This window comes from Rhinolophus sinicus, linkage group LG03 (assembly GCF_036562045.2).
Source record: "Rhinolophus sinicus isolate RSC01 linkage group LG03, ASM3656204v1, whole genome shotgun sequence".
Taxonomy (NCBI): Eukaryota; Metazoa; Chordata; class Mammalia; order Chiroptera; family Rhinolophidae; genus Rhinolophus; species Rhinolophus sinicus.
Window position 1 is genome coordinate 152,631,410 of NC_133753.1, and position 13,209 is coordinate 152,644,618.

General features: G+C 42.5%; 1 long non-coding RNA gene across 1 annotated transcript in view; it reads left to right on the forward strand.

Annotated features, from left to right (window-relative positions):
• The window catches only part of LOC109445683 (uncharacterized), a 295,179-nt gene extending 288,345 nt beyond the window's left edge, over window positions 1-6,834 (forward strand). The window contains exons 6-7 of the long non-coding RNA XR_012495088.1: window positions 5,424-5,599; window positions 5,880-6,834. This is a non-coding gene — a long non-coding RNA (uncharacterized LOC109445683). The remainder of the gene's footprint in view (window positions 1-5,423; window positions 5,600-5,879) is intronic.
• The last annotated feature ends 6,375 nt before the right edge of the window (window positions 6,835-13,209 follow it).

Genomic DNA, 13,209 nt, shown 5'->3' on the forward strand with positions numbered 1-13,209 from the left:
CTTTTTGTCCATTCAAAACCTCTTACGTGCAATTGTGTCATCCTTGAAGATCTTCCCTAAATGTGTTAATTTGAGGAAAGTTAGTGGTAGGCTTTCTCAATTAACATTTACAAATAATACAACCAAATTCTAAAAATACACGCAAAGTGAAAAATGTGAACACACATTAGAAACACAAACTAATCTGGGACATTCTGGATGGATTTAGTCAAAAGATATAAGATGGAGAAAACATTCATCTCCTTTTGTAGCTGCAGGATACAACTGTGTTCCTTGATGTGATATTTTTAGATGACAGAGCGTTTGTTCAGAGAACACAACCTCCCTTAAGTGTAGTCAATAAAAGCTCGGCATCCATGGCTGCTCTCTAGGCCCTGCCTCATCCACAGCTTCTTTGTTCATCTTTGCTCCCCACCTGCAAGACCAGTGCAGTGACAAAACAGGCTGAATGAGCTCATGCCCTCAGTTAGAATACTTGGTTGCATCACACTGGTTGGGGGGAGAACATTCCTCTTGCATTCTGCCTTGCTCCTCTTTATCTGAGTCTGGTAGAGACTGGCTAGCTGGCCATGAAACTTGTTTCTTTTTCATGCTGGACACACCTACATTTGCTGGGTTAACGTGGCTGTGTGATCAATTCCTGACCAGTGGATTTTAGGCAGAAGGGATAAATGCTGCTTTTAGGCCTCCCCCATTACAAACCCCATATATGTGATTCTCTCTGCTTTTCCCTCTCATCCATAACCTTTACAGCCACATTTGATGATGGCAGAGCCATAAGTTGGACAGTGCCTGGATCACTGGGTCACTGCTTGGAGGAGAGCTATCTAACAATTAAGAATACTTGCTTTGAAGTTTTTTGGAGCAGGAGAGAAACTCTCACGAGCTTAGTCACTGTAGCTTGGGGGTTTTTCTATTATAGCAGCAAGAATTATCCTAACATTATGTTGAATTTTTTTCTGTTAATCTACTGGGTTTCTCCATGTTCCTGAAGACTCGGGTCCTGTGCTGTTCTTACCAGTTGTCCTCTTGGGCTTAGAGCCCTTTCCTCACCCCACAGCTGAGTGACCTGAGCCTGGATGCCTCTTATCTCCATGCTCTACCTCCACCTGGCCTGCTGAGAACCTCTTCCTTTGGATTTCCTCATCACTGGAGTGGGCTACCTTGGCAGATGTGATAGCTTCATGTTGTTCCCCTTTCTTTTCAGATTCCCTGCTCTGTCTCACTACCTATAAACCTGACCTCCTCTGTCAATTTGTGTCACCTCACTTCCTTGGTGCATCTTAATCCAGGTTCTGACACTTCCTAGTCTGCTTCCTTGCACAATTGATGGGCATCCCCTGCCCAAGATCTAGTCAAGTGGCTCTCAAAGTGTGGTCAGGATCGGCATCACTTTGGAACTTGATAGAAATCCAAATTCTTAGTCCCCACCCCAGACCTACTGAATCAGAAACTACAAATGTGGGGTCTGCATTCTGTGGTTTAACAAGCTCTAGAATCCAACACTCTGGGTTATGGCCCTTAGTGCTGTCTACCAAGACCACTGTCATGAAGAGGCTGCACTGTAATGTTTTTTCCAGCAGAAGAACAAGTCTGAAATTTACCCAGATAATCCTAGGCTTTTCCTTTAGAGAGATCTTCAAATATCTCTTTGATATGAAACTTATAGTCCCTTGTACTAAGATAGAGCATTTTGATGAAGTACATGGCCATAAACTGAAGTGTTTTCCCAACGTGAAACAAAACTCTTCAAATCCTTTATGTGTGCATATGTGTGTTTTAATATAGCCATCAGAATTAGATCACTTCTAGAAAGCCAAGAGCAAGATCCACATTTTCTGGAAGAGTATGCTGAGCTTAAATTTCAGTGGGTTGCTGATGAAGTAATCTTCCATTTCTAAAAGGAGATTTGACACTAACTAAAAAATGATGTTTAGGGTTGCAGAATTGACCTGAAAATACTAATTTTCCTTTTTAAAATGTTTTGTCAAACAGTGGTCCCAGGGGATAATAATTCAATGATGAATATCTTGATTCCTTCAAAAGGTCAACATAGTAAAAATGTAATGGGTTACTCTTGGGACTGGTTTTCTTACTAAGGGAGATGACAACTTGGTGAAGGTGAGATGCTACGAGTAAAATTGTTCTTCTCTCATAGCCTTAATTACCATGTAATGAGTTTATTCAGTGTTTGCAAAATTAGAAGCCACCTGGAGAAAATGATATTTGAAACCTAGCTAATCTTTGAAAGCAAACTGAAAAGAAACTAAAAATAAACATAAAATACAGGAAAAAATTGACAGCATCAAAATGGAGAAAATGATTCCATTCTCACACGTGTGGCAATAGTTGAAAGTTTTCCATTTGTGTTTTACTGTTTGATTATAATTTCTAAAGATTTCTAAAACTCAACAAGACACAAAGCAAAAGTTGCTGTGTCATTTTGTGGGTTACAGCTAAGGTTCAGAGGGTAGCCAGTGCCTGTCCATGGAGGTTACAGCCCCATACAAGACCCCATCCCAGATGTTGTCACAGCCAAGCCCCTGCTGATGGTACAGCATTCAGCATGCAGCGCTTCATAACATGCTTGACACTCATTTTCCAGCTCTAACTGTATGATAAGCACTGAGAAGTAAATATGTTTAGACCTAAGGGCTGGGTGTTTTGGCACATGGTGGACTAATAATACAGTTCCTATGAAATCAGATAAACAATAAAGGTAAACGAAAGGATAGGCAGATGATATTCGACTTCTTTATTATCTGCTCAGCAAATCTTAACTAGCCCCTTTAGATTCCCTTTTGGACAGGAGCATGACACTAGTTCTTATTTACATGATTAGCTTCTAGCCTGTCCAGATGTGTTTATCTCCAAGACATGTTCAGATTCCACAAAGGAGAAGATTGAAACCATTGTCGTCAGCAGCATCATTGCCAATCAGTGTGAGATGTTTATGCTCTTTTCTAGTTCACTTGATCCCTTGGAAAGTGTGACCAAATGATTTTTTACATTGTGCTTCTGTCTGTTTCCAAAATGCCTACATCTCCTGAAGAAACTCCAGCAGTGAAGCCGTACTCAAACTTCTACCCTCATTCAAAAACTATCTCAGTATCTGGTGCTGAAGTTGCTGATAAGTTATCTTCATCATAAAAAGTCACTTTTAAACCCCCTGTTTACATGAAGTTCTGGATGTATATAATAGACAACCAAATTAGCGATGCAGTTATATTTCTAAAAATCTTAAAACCTGAGATAGCACTCAAAAGGACTGGCATTAAAGAAATATATACTATCAGTGGAACCATGTTTGGACATAAACATAAACAAAACAGGAACTGTAAGAAATATTAATGTGAACAAGCAAAAGTTGTACATAGTGTTGTATAAGGTACAGTGGTAGGTATTACAAGCTTCAAAGGCACAACCTCTTTATCTCTCTCTCTCTCTCTCTCTCTCTCTCTCTCTCTCTCTCTCCCCGTGGTCTTAGCACCACATGGAGACCTGCTTTATATGGCGAAAAGCTGCCCAAGTGTTCCACATTCTTCTCTACCAGGCTGGTCCTCAGGGATACATTACTCCCTTCTTAGTTCAAAGTTTAAGCAGAAAGAGCTTCTTTCCAATGAACGAGTAAAGGGCTTCACCCATGGGCAGAACTTCACAATGGTACCAGACCAGAGGGTGCTAATTTTTGTAAAATAACCATGAGCCCTTGAGTTAGAGAAATAGACAGCCACTATGTCTTTGAGCGACAGCCAATATTTTTCAGAGCATATTAGAAGAATGCAGAATCTTCTGCAGAAATCAATTCATAAAGACATAGTCTTCAAAACCTGCATTTGGACAAATTACAAACCAAAACTAAAATTTAATAATGAGGACACTGAAGCAAGAAACAGACATTCCAGACAGATGAGACTGCTTGAGTCACAATCACCACGGAGCATCCAAGAGGCTACAACACAGAGACGGCTCCCTTAGCCCCATAGGTTAAAGGTGGTGTCTGATTTCAGTGAGAAGGCATTTGGACTGATAGAGACTCAGAGTGTATTTTTTAATTAAGTACATGCAATTAATACCTACATTATATTGGCTTATACTTCAGAGTATCTGTCCAATCACTCTCATCAAATCCTTTTATCATTTTCATAAAGCCCTAAGATAAAATGGAGTAAAGGACTCTCAGTTTTACTATTTAAATAGTTACAGTGGGTAACTCCCTTCAGAATTCAAAAAACTGAAGTAAAATGTCTAAATCATAAACAAAAATAGGGAAAAACCTGTAGGGAAAATTCAAAGAGATATCAAGTTTGAGGAGCCACTTGACTGTTACAATGAAGTTACATACCTCAGGCAAGGTTTGGAGATTTGTTTATTCATTTAACAAATATTAAATGTATACTCAGGCCCTGTGCTAGTCAATGGGGATATGTTTGGAAAAATACAGATGAAACAAAATCGTGTCTCTTCAAGAAATGCTGCTGGAACAACTGAACATCCACATGCAAAAGAGTGAGTCCAGACAGAGACCTTTCATACTTCACAAGACATAACTCAAAGTGGATCATACCTAAATATAAAATGCAAAACTATAAAACTCCTAGAACATAAGAAAACCTAGATGACCTTGAGCATGGCGATGACTTTTTAGATACACCACCAAAGCACAATCCATGAAAGAAATAAGTTGGACATCATTAAATTAAAAACTTCTACTCTGTGAAAGACAAGTTTGGTGGCTTCTTAGAAAACTAAACATACTGTTACCACATAATCCAGCAATTGAGCTATTTGATATTTACCCAAAAGAATTAGAAGTTTCTGTCCACAGAAAATCTGCACATGAATGTTTACATAAGCTTTATACATTATTGCTAAAACTTGGAAGCACCCAAGATGTCCTTCAGTAGGTGAATGGATAAACAAGCTGTGGTACATCCAGACAATGGAATATTATTTAACACTAACAGGAAACGAGCTCCCAATCCATGAAAAGGCATACATATGCATTTTATGAAGCAAAAGAAACCAATCTGAAAAGACTATGTAGTGTATGATTCCAACTTTATGACATTGTGGAAAAGGTAAAACTATGGAGACACTAAAAAGATTAGTGGTTGCCAGGGATCATTATAGCCCAGAAGCAATACTTCCTCAATCCATTAGGGATTGTTTAGACAAGAGAGCTGAGGAACACAGAGAGAATTGGGAGATGGTCCAGGTAAAAATTTCCTGTGACCTTCACAAGTGGTTCTTAATCACTTTTCTGATGTAACATACATAAAACATGGCATGCATAATGGATTATGAGCAGGTACATAATGTAAGATGAATTGTTTGAATAAATAATTCACGGAAATACTTGCTTGAATAAAAGGACCTCTCTATCTATCCACCTTGATCTAGATCTCTATGTCTATTTCTAGAGTTCAGGGCTGGAATAAAGCTCCATGGTCATCACTAACCCAGAGTCCATCTACCTTTACATTCTACGTATCCTGGAATGTGGCCACTACTCTAATGTTACCTCATGGTCCCAAATGGCTGCTGGAGATCCAACTATTGCATCCATAGTACAGGCAACAGGAAGAAGAAATCCAAAGTAAGTTTGAAGGATTCCTTCCCAGTTAAGTTAGTTCCCTTTAAGCAACCTTTCTGAAAGTCCCAAATACTATTTCCCCTTATATTTCATTAGCCAGAACTTAGTCATATGGCCACACTTAGCTGGAAGAGAGGCTAGGCATATTGCCACCTCAAATAAAAGAGAAGTTTTGCCTGAAGGAGAGAGGATATTGGGGGAAGCAGCTAGGATTGTTACTGCCAAGGTTATATATAATTCCCAGAGCACTAACACCAACTCCACCTCTTTCTCCTCCTCTCAGGTAAATACATAAATCTGAAAGGAACATTATTATAGAACCAGCCTCAAATCTACTGTAGTTGACTGTTTAAATATAATAAACCATTTGAAAACTTTAGGGCTTTAATATACTCTTATCTCGATGTACCTCAAAACCCACTGTAATTTACCAAGGGTTTATGACGCTAAGACTGAGAACACTGCCTGTATAAAGTAGGTAGCTGTGTCCATGAAAAGAAAGAATGGGCTGAGAAGATGTGAAGGAAAAAGTGAAAGGAGGGATTCTGCAGCCAAATATCTATGTTTTAGACATGAAGAGAAATGACGAATGAAAAATTATTTAGAGGCTTCTTCTAGGAATGTCAGCAGTATGGTTGTGGTGGTTGTAATGGAGAAGCTTTAGCTAAACATTCTTGGTTTTGGAGCCTCTCACCCATACGGAATGGCCACAACCATGGGAGTCGGTTACTTTAGTAGCCTCCAATGGACCATGCCTCCTGGAATCCATGCCTTGAATCTGGACTGCCCAGTGACCACTTTAACCAGAAGTGAAGCTGTGCCAGTGGCCAGACTAGTTTTAAGAAGGCCTGGAAGTTTCTATTTTTGCGCCTTGAATATCCTGAGCTGTCATGTAAGAAGTCTGGCTGCTCTGCTGGCGCAACCATGTGGAAAGAGTCAGCAAAGCGGCCACATAGAGAAGCCCCGAGACTACATGAAGAGAGAGAGTGAGTCCACGCGTCCCAGCACCCAGCAAAGTCCAGACCTCAGCCTCCCTGCCAGCTGAATGCAGCCACCTCTGACTACTGGCAAGCCCCTATTGAACAACTGTGAGCAAATAAAATGGTGGTTGTTTTAAACCACTGTGTTTTGGCACGCTTTTTACCTAGCAATAAATAATCAAAACACCACCACCTCCCCAACATATCTACAGACTTGAGCTGGGACCCTGGCCAATGTGGCTGCCACAGCTTGTGCTGCTACTGCTGTGGCTGCCACAACAGCCCCTGACTGGCCTCTGCTGTCACAGCCAAGGGCGTCAGTGCCCTCTGGATCACTCTCTAACCCCACAGCCCCCAAATTCACCTTCTTCCAGACCCACCCTCCTGACTGCGTCAGGCCTACTGGAGCACCCCTGTCCCTTTCTCCTCATCCAATCTCCAAACAGGTATTTGTCTTCTTTCACCCCTTCTCCATCTTTGGAACCCCACAAAGAAAGCCAGTCCAGTGTGTTGGTGTGCACACATTGGGGGAGTCCTAACTACAAATGGGTCAAGTCTTGTCCTGGAATTGTGGCCAGTAATGAGTTGCTGGCATCTTCAGTTGGAATCTGGAACACATTTTCCCATAAAAGCAATTATTATAGATGATTTTAGGTTTTGTAGTACTATTAGAACTATAGTTCAGCTACATTGCTGGTTAAATAAACATTTAGGGGCTGCCCCAGGAACACAATTACCTTTTATAGCATTGTCCTAATGAGAAACAAGATCCAAATAACTGACTTAAGAGTGAACTTTTGGAAGCAACCTGATAATAATTTAGAAACTCTCATCCTGTATTGAGCACCAATTATAGAGTAGATGCTCTGGAGTATATAGGAGGAAAAAAATAAGATCGTGGCCTCTTCCCAAGAAGTTATAAGTTTGTTTGGGGGACAAAAATACATAACAACCAACAAGTAAGGCAGTCTCTAAGCAATCTGAACTGGTGTGAGACTGACCAGTGAGTGCCTCAGAGTGGCAAAAGCAAGCTAATAACTTATTTTTTCTGCTGTTTATTTACATCAGCTTCCAGACACCTGTTTCGAGAGGTCTCATAGACACACGCTGTTCACGATAGCCCACGTGCTGTTTCCTGTTCACAGGAAAGGGATGGGCAAGCGTAAGAGGCATCTTTATTCACCTGGTTGTGTAGTCACGAGAATAGGTGGGTTCTAGAGCTTAGGAATTACCAACAGAGGGCAACAGCCAGGTGGCTGGAGAGAAACCCAAGGTCCTTAGCACTGGCCTCTTGGAGGGCCACCAAAGAGGCCCCACGCGGTGTTTCCCAACATGTGTGTGGAAATACCTGGACCAGAATTACGTGGGGGGCTTCCCAGAAATGCTGATTCTTGCCAGATTGTGGGGTGAGGCTTGGGAATCTGCATTGTTGATAGACTCCCCAGCTGATTCTTACGCTGACAAAATTTTGAAATTACTGTCCCAAAGATGGAAGAGTGCTGCTAAGATGTGTGGGTGACTTTTCCCCTGGAAAGCTATGGGGGAATCCAGAGGCAGATCTCAGCCCATTTCACTCTCCACTTTGGTAACCTTGCTGCAGCCAGCCAAGTTTCTAGGAGAAAACAAACATGTTCAAAGAGCCTGGCGTGGAGCAAGGGCTTTCACTCACTGTCCCAGCACTTTTTGGCTCTATTTCCAGCCCAGCCAGAGCCCCGCACTCACACTACAAACATGTCTAAGGCATCTGGACTGAAATCCAGCATCTGTTATAAGAAAAATGAAGTTTCCAAGCAGGGCCTCTTTGTAATGGGAGGGTGCCAAATGGGATGGGGCCTCCCAGGTAGACTCTATCACTTGGAAATTATCCCCAGGACTAGAAAATGTGCTCCAAGCAACATTCCAGAACTCATACAGAACACTCCTTGCTTGGGTCTCTTGCCTCAGACGCCTACCATCAGGACCACCAACTCCGTCCAGGGCTGTGGGTTCCTTACCATGGATTGGCATGTGGTCACACAGTGCAAGTACCGCGGCATACTGGGCATTGTGCTGGTCTGCTCACTTGGGGTGACATAACTTCCGAACTAATTTTCAGAGTGAGGTGTACATGCCCATGTGCAGGATGGATCTGAGGTCGTAATGGTTGCTCTGGGTTCCCCCGCATTCACCCACCTCTGCAATAGTTTGAGTGCCTGGGCATTTTGTTTTTCATTCCCTCCAGGGCGGCCACTCTTTACCCTGGACTAGGGAAAATTGCCCAGATCAAAGAAAGGAAGATACCAATCCAGGGGTCATTGTGGGGGGGGTCCCTTCACCACTCCTGGTCAGTGTTGGGGGTCCCTTCACCACGACTGGTCCAGTCCAGGGATAAGCAAAAGAAATAATGAAGGGCTGTGAGCAACCCCAATCTCCTTAGGCCCCCAAAATTGTGGGCTACTCCTTAGCCATTTCCAGAAGCAGGAAATGGCTAAGGAGTAAACTGTTTGGATGGATGTTAGATATTTGCATGGGACAACACACATCTCAGAGAACGTCAGCCTGAAGAGACGACTCAGACTCACTACTTCCCTCCCCAACGCCTTGAAACGCATCACCTGGGACTCTGACACAAGCCTGGAAAAGGGGTCAGGAAACCTGAATTGTCTGAGATGTGGGTTGTTCCCCTCACTGGCATGGGGGCTCAATATGGAAATGAAGTTCAGATAGTTCAAAAAGGTAGAAGAAACTCACCTTTTTTACTTGTCTACATTTCTGATATATTATTATTAGCTTTAGAAAGTTTCTAAATGGCACATACGTCATACTAAGAAGTATTTAGGGCCAAAGTGCTAAAGCTGAAACACACTTCCATCCAAGGTCCCCTAGATCCTTTCAGTTCAGAGCTCTAACCTGCTCAGCTGGTTCTTAGCGCCACCCAGAGATGGGCCCATATGGTCTCTTGCAGGTTCCTGATAATGGGATGTGTGGGGCCTGGATGATTTGCTGAAGAACTTTGGATGAGTTGCATAACTGTTCTACACCTTCATCACGTTGGAAAGGGACTCTCAGAACTTTGCTAATGTGAATATGGAATGGCTTCATCTACACAAAGGGTGTTTTGATCACGGCCTGAAAAATGGAGAAAAAGGCCTTTAAAAATTAAGAAGATTATAAATATGTTGTCAATGGATTTACTGCAGCCTGATGTGGTAACCTTAGGATTCCAAAGCTATTCACCAAGCAAAGTCTAGGATGTCCTATTGAAATTCAAGGTTTTGACACTGAGTCTAAGATCTATAGATGTACGTTGTCAAAACACATTCCGACCAGACACTAATGCTCTAAGAGCCATCATGTGTTCATTAAAAATATGGTTGGATTGCATTTTGATGAGACGATTTTAGTTGTGTATTATATTTGTATTTTCCTTCTTGTCTTCTATTTTCTTATTTGTATGTTTCTCATTTTCACTGCCTATGTGAATACTCCTTCTTTAATTCTAGTATTTCCTCTCTCATTTTTTTCTTCTCCTCCTGTTACTTTTGCTCTTCACATTTTTTTCTTTTTCACTTTCTTTTCCTTCCCTTCCCTTCCCCCTATATTTTTGATGTTTAAAATACGTTTATATTTCCTCCTTCCCTTCCCTTCCTGTTCTGTCCCTCCTTTATGCTATTGTTCCAGAATACTAGTAGTTAGCATCTATTGAGCACTCAATATATGCCATGCTCTCTGCAAAACACTTGTATTATGGGACTATGTTTTAGAGGAAACATAGACTCACAGAGATTGAATCTATGTTTTAGAGAAAACATTGACTATGTTTTAGAGAAAACAAGACTCAGAGAAATTGAGTAACTTGCCCAAAGTCACACAGCTAGAAATGGGGAAGCCAGGGCTCAGATGGAAGCATCTGCTTCCAGACCCCAGGCCCCCACTCTGTGTCTCCTTCAATCATCCCATTCCTGCACTCTACCTTACTTCCTGACCTCTTTTACCTGGGTTACCCCTGCCAGTACCCTCCCCTCCCTCTTCTCACCCCCCCTTATGCCCCACAACACATGTGCTTAAGATCTCCCCTCCGCCCACGTCTGTTGTGTCCCTCCGCTGTAGAAGGTGTGGCTGACAGGGACACATATATCCCAGCTTTCTCATTCTCCTGTCTCACGTCTAACTAGGGAACATGCTCAGATGCTCCTTTCAGGTCATTCTTTGGGCCAATGACCTTTTTTCCCATGCTGTGGCAATGCTGAGCCCATTTTTGCTTCTAATGGTTAGAATTTTCCCACAGTGGCGTTCTGTTGTTTCTCTTGTCTCCTGTGTACGAGTGTGTGGGTGTGTTGTGTTAGGGGGAAGGGAAAAGTAGGGGGGTAGAATGCACCAGTTTCATTTTTATCAGAAAGACTACTTTGAAAAAGAAATCATCACTTTGATCCTGGCTAAGTCTATTAAAACTGAATCACTTCCATGGGCCCTTAGCACTGCCTGGCAGTTGTGTGCTTTCCCTCTGGTTCTTTCATTCTCCCACTCTCCAAGACAAATGTACTCCTTTGCCATCCTACCCGTCAGCTGATGAACTTGCTTCTTAAACGACTGAACAAAGGGAAACAAGCCGAGTAGAACTTCCAAGACCCTCATCATCACATCTACCCACCCACCTCCTGTCTGTCCCCCGTAAGCCTCCTTCCTGTTCCAGCTGAGCCAACCCCTCTTCTGGGCACTCATCCCATCTTCCCCACCTACTCAGAGACGTGGCTCCTCCAAACTCCCTTTCTCACTTTCCGCCTCTGTACTGCATCAGTTTCAACATTGTGAAAATATATTACTGTAGCTCGCTTCTTTAAAAATAACAACAACAAAAAAGCTCTTTCTTAACTCCATGTCCCCTCTCCAGATACCGCCCATTTTTTCCCTTATCTTTGAGGCAAAACTTCTCTAAAGACCTATTTTTACGGTCTCTCATCACTCTATCCTCCAATCTCCACCCTCCACCCTCCTTTCACTTCATAGAGTCATCCAGTCAGGTTTATGTCCATGCACATTCCACAAACTTCACCTGCAGATGACACCAATGGCAATGGCTTCACATTGTTGGATCCACTGGACAGGGTTCAGGAGCATGTGACACAATGGGTCACTCTCTTTTGCATATGACACTGGCTTGGTTTCCACACATTGCACCCTCTGGTTTTGCTTCTCCTTTCTGGATGGTCCTTATCAGACATCTCCTATCTCCCTAATTTTTAAACCGGTGGTTCCCAGCACTTAGTAGGCAAAAGAATCGCATGGAAGTCTTCTTGAAACACATACTAGTGAAGAGCCCACCCCAGGAGTTTCTGATTTAATAGGTGTAGGTGGGCCCAAGAAGTTGCATATGTAACAAGTTCCCAGGTGATGCTTGTTGATCAGTGGGTCGTATTTTGCTTAGCACTACCTAAACTTTTCTATCATTATTCTCTTCAGTGATGATATCATGCACGTTCAATTATTTCAACATACTGGAAACTACCAAATTTACGTCTCCAGGCAGGGCCTCTTCCTGGATTTCCAGAGTCATATCCCTAACTGCCTAATTTACCTCCTTGTTTGGATGGCTAATGGGCAACTCGGTATTAATATATTCAACCCTGAGCTCCTGAGAATCCCTCCCAAAGCCTACCTCTTCCATGGTTTTCCCTTCCTCAATCAAGGGCAACTTCAACCTTCTGACTGCTGAGGTCAAAAACCTGGGAGTCAGTCAGGATTCTCTTTTATTTTTACACCTCACTTCAATCCTTCAAGTAATCCTATTGACTTTAACATCAAAATATATCTGGAATTCAACCACTTCTCATCATCTCCACATTGGTCCAAGCCAGCATTATAATAATCATTTCTTAACTGGTCTCTTACCTTCCACATTCTCTATAATCTGTCCTTAATAAAGCAATTGGAGTCATCCAGGTGGTCCCAAGCCCGTTTACCGCAGTACAACACCATCCAGTGGAGCTCCTGAGGTGAGGGGAGGTGCTTCCTGGTGCCACCACAGCTGGAAACATTATGCCCTGGCTTAATCTTTTGCTACAACTCCATTTGTACACAGTGTTTTATTTTTGTTATTTAAAAAGAAACAAACAAACAAACAAAAAACACAAAAAACAAGTAACCGGGGAGGCCAGGTGGCTCAGTTGGTTTGAGCGCTGGCTCTCAACCACAAGGTTGCCAGTTCAACTCTCGCAAAGGATGGTGGACTCCGCCCCCTGCAACTAAGATTGAACCCAGCACCTTGAGCTGAGCTGCCACTGAGCTCCCGGATGGTTCAGTTGGTTGGAGCGCATCCTCTCAACCACAAGGCTGCCAGTTCGACTCCCGCAAAGGATGGTGGGCTGCACCCCCTACTACTAGCAACGGCAACAGGACCTGGAGCTGAGCTGTGCCCTCCACAACTAAGATTGAAAAGGACGACTTGACTTGGAAAAAGTCCCAAAAGTACACACTGTTCCCCAATAAAGTCCTGTTCCCCTTCCCCAATAAAATCTTTAAAAAAAACAAAAACAAAAAACAAGTAATCATTGCATGAATAATGTACTAGGTATACAGGAGTAACAAGCTCTATTGTAAAAAAAAACCCTCAAAGCACAATTCCTATGTCGCAGTTCCTATGTCACAGTGGTTGGG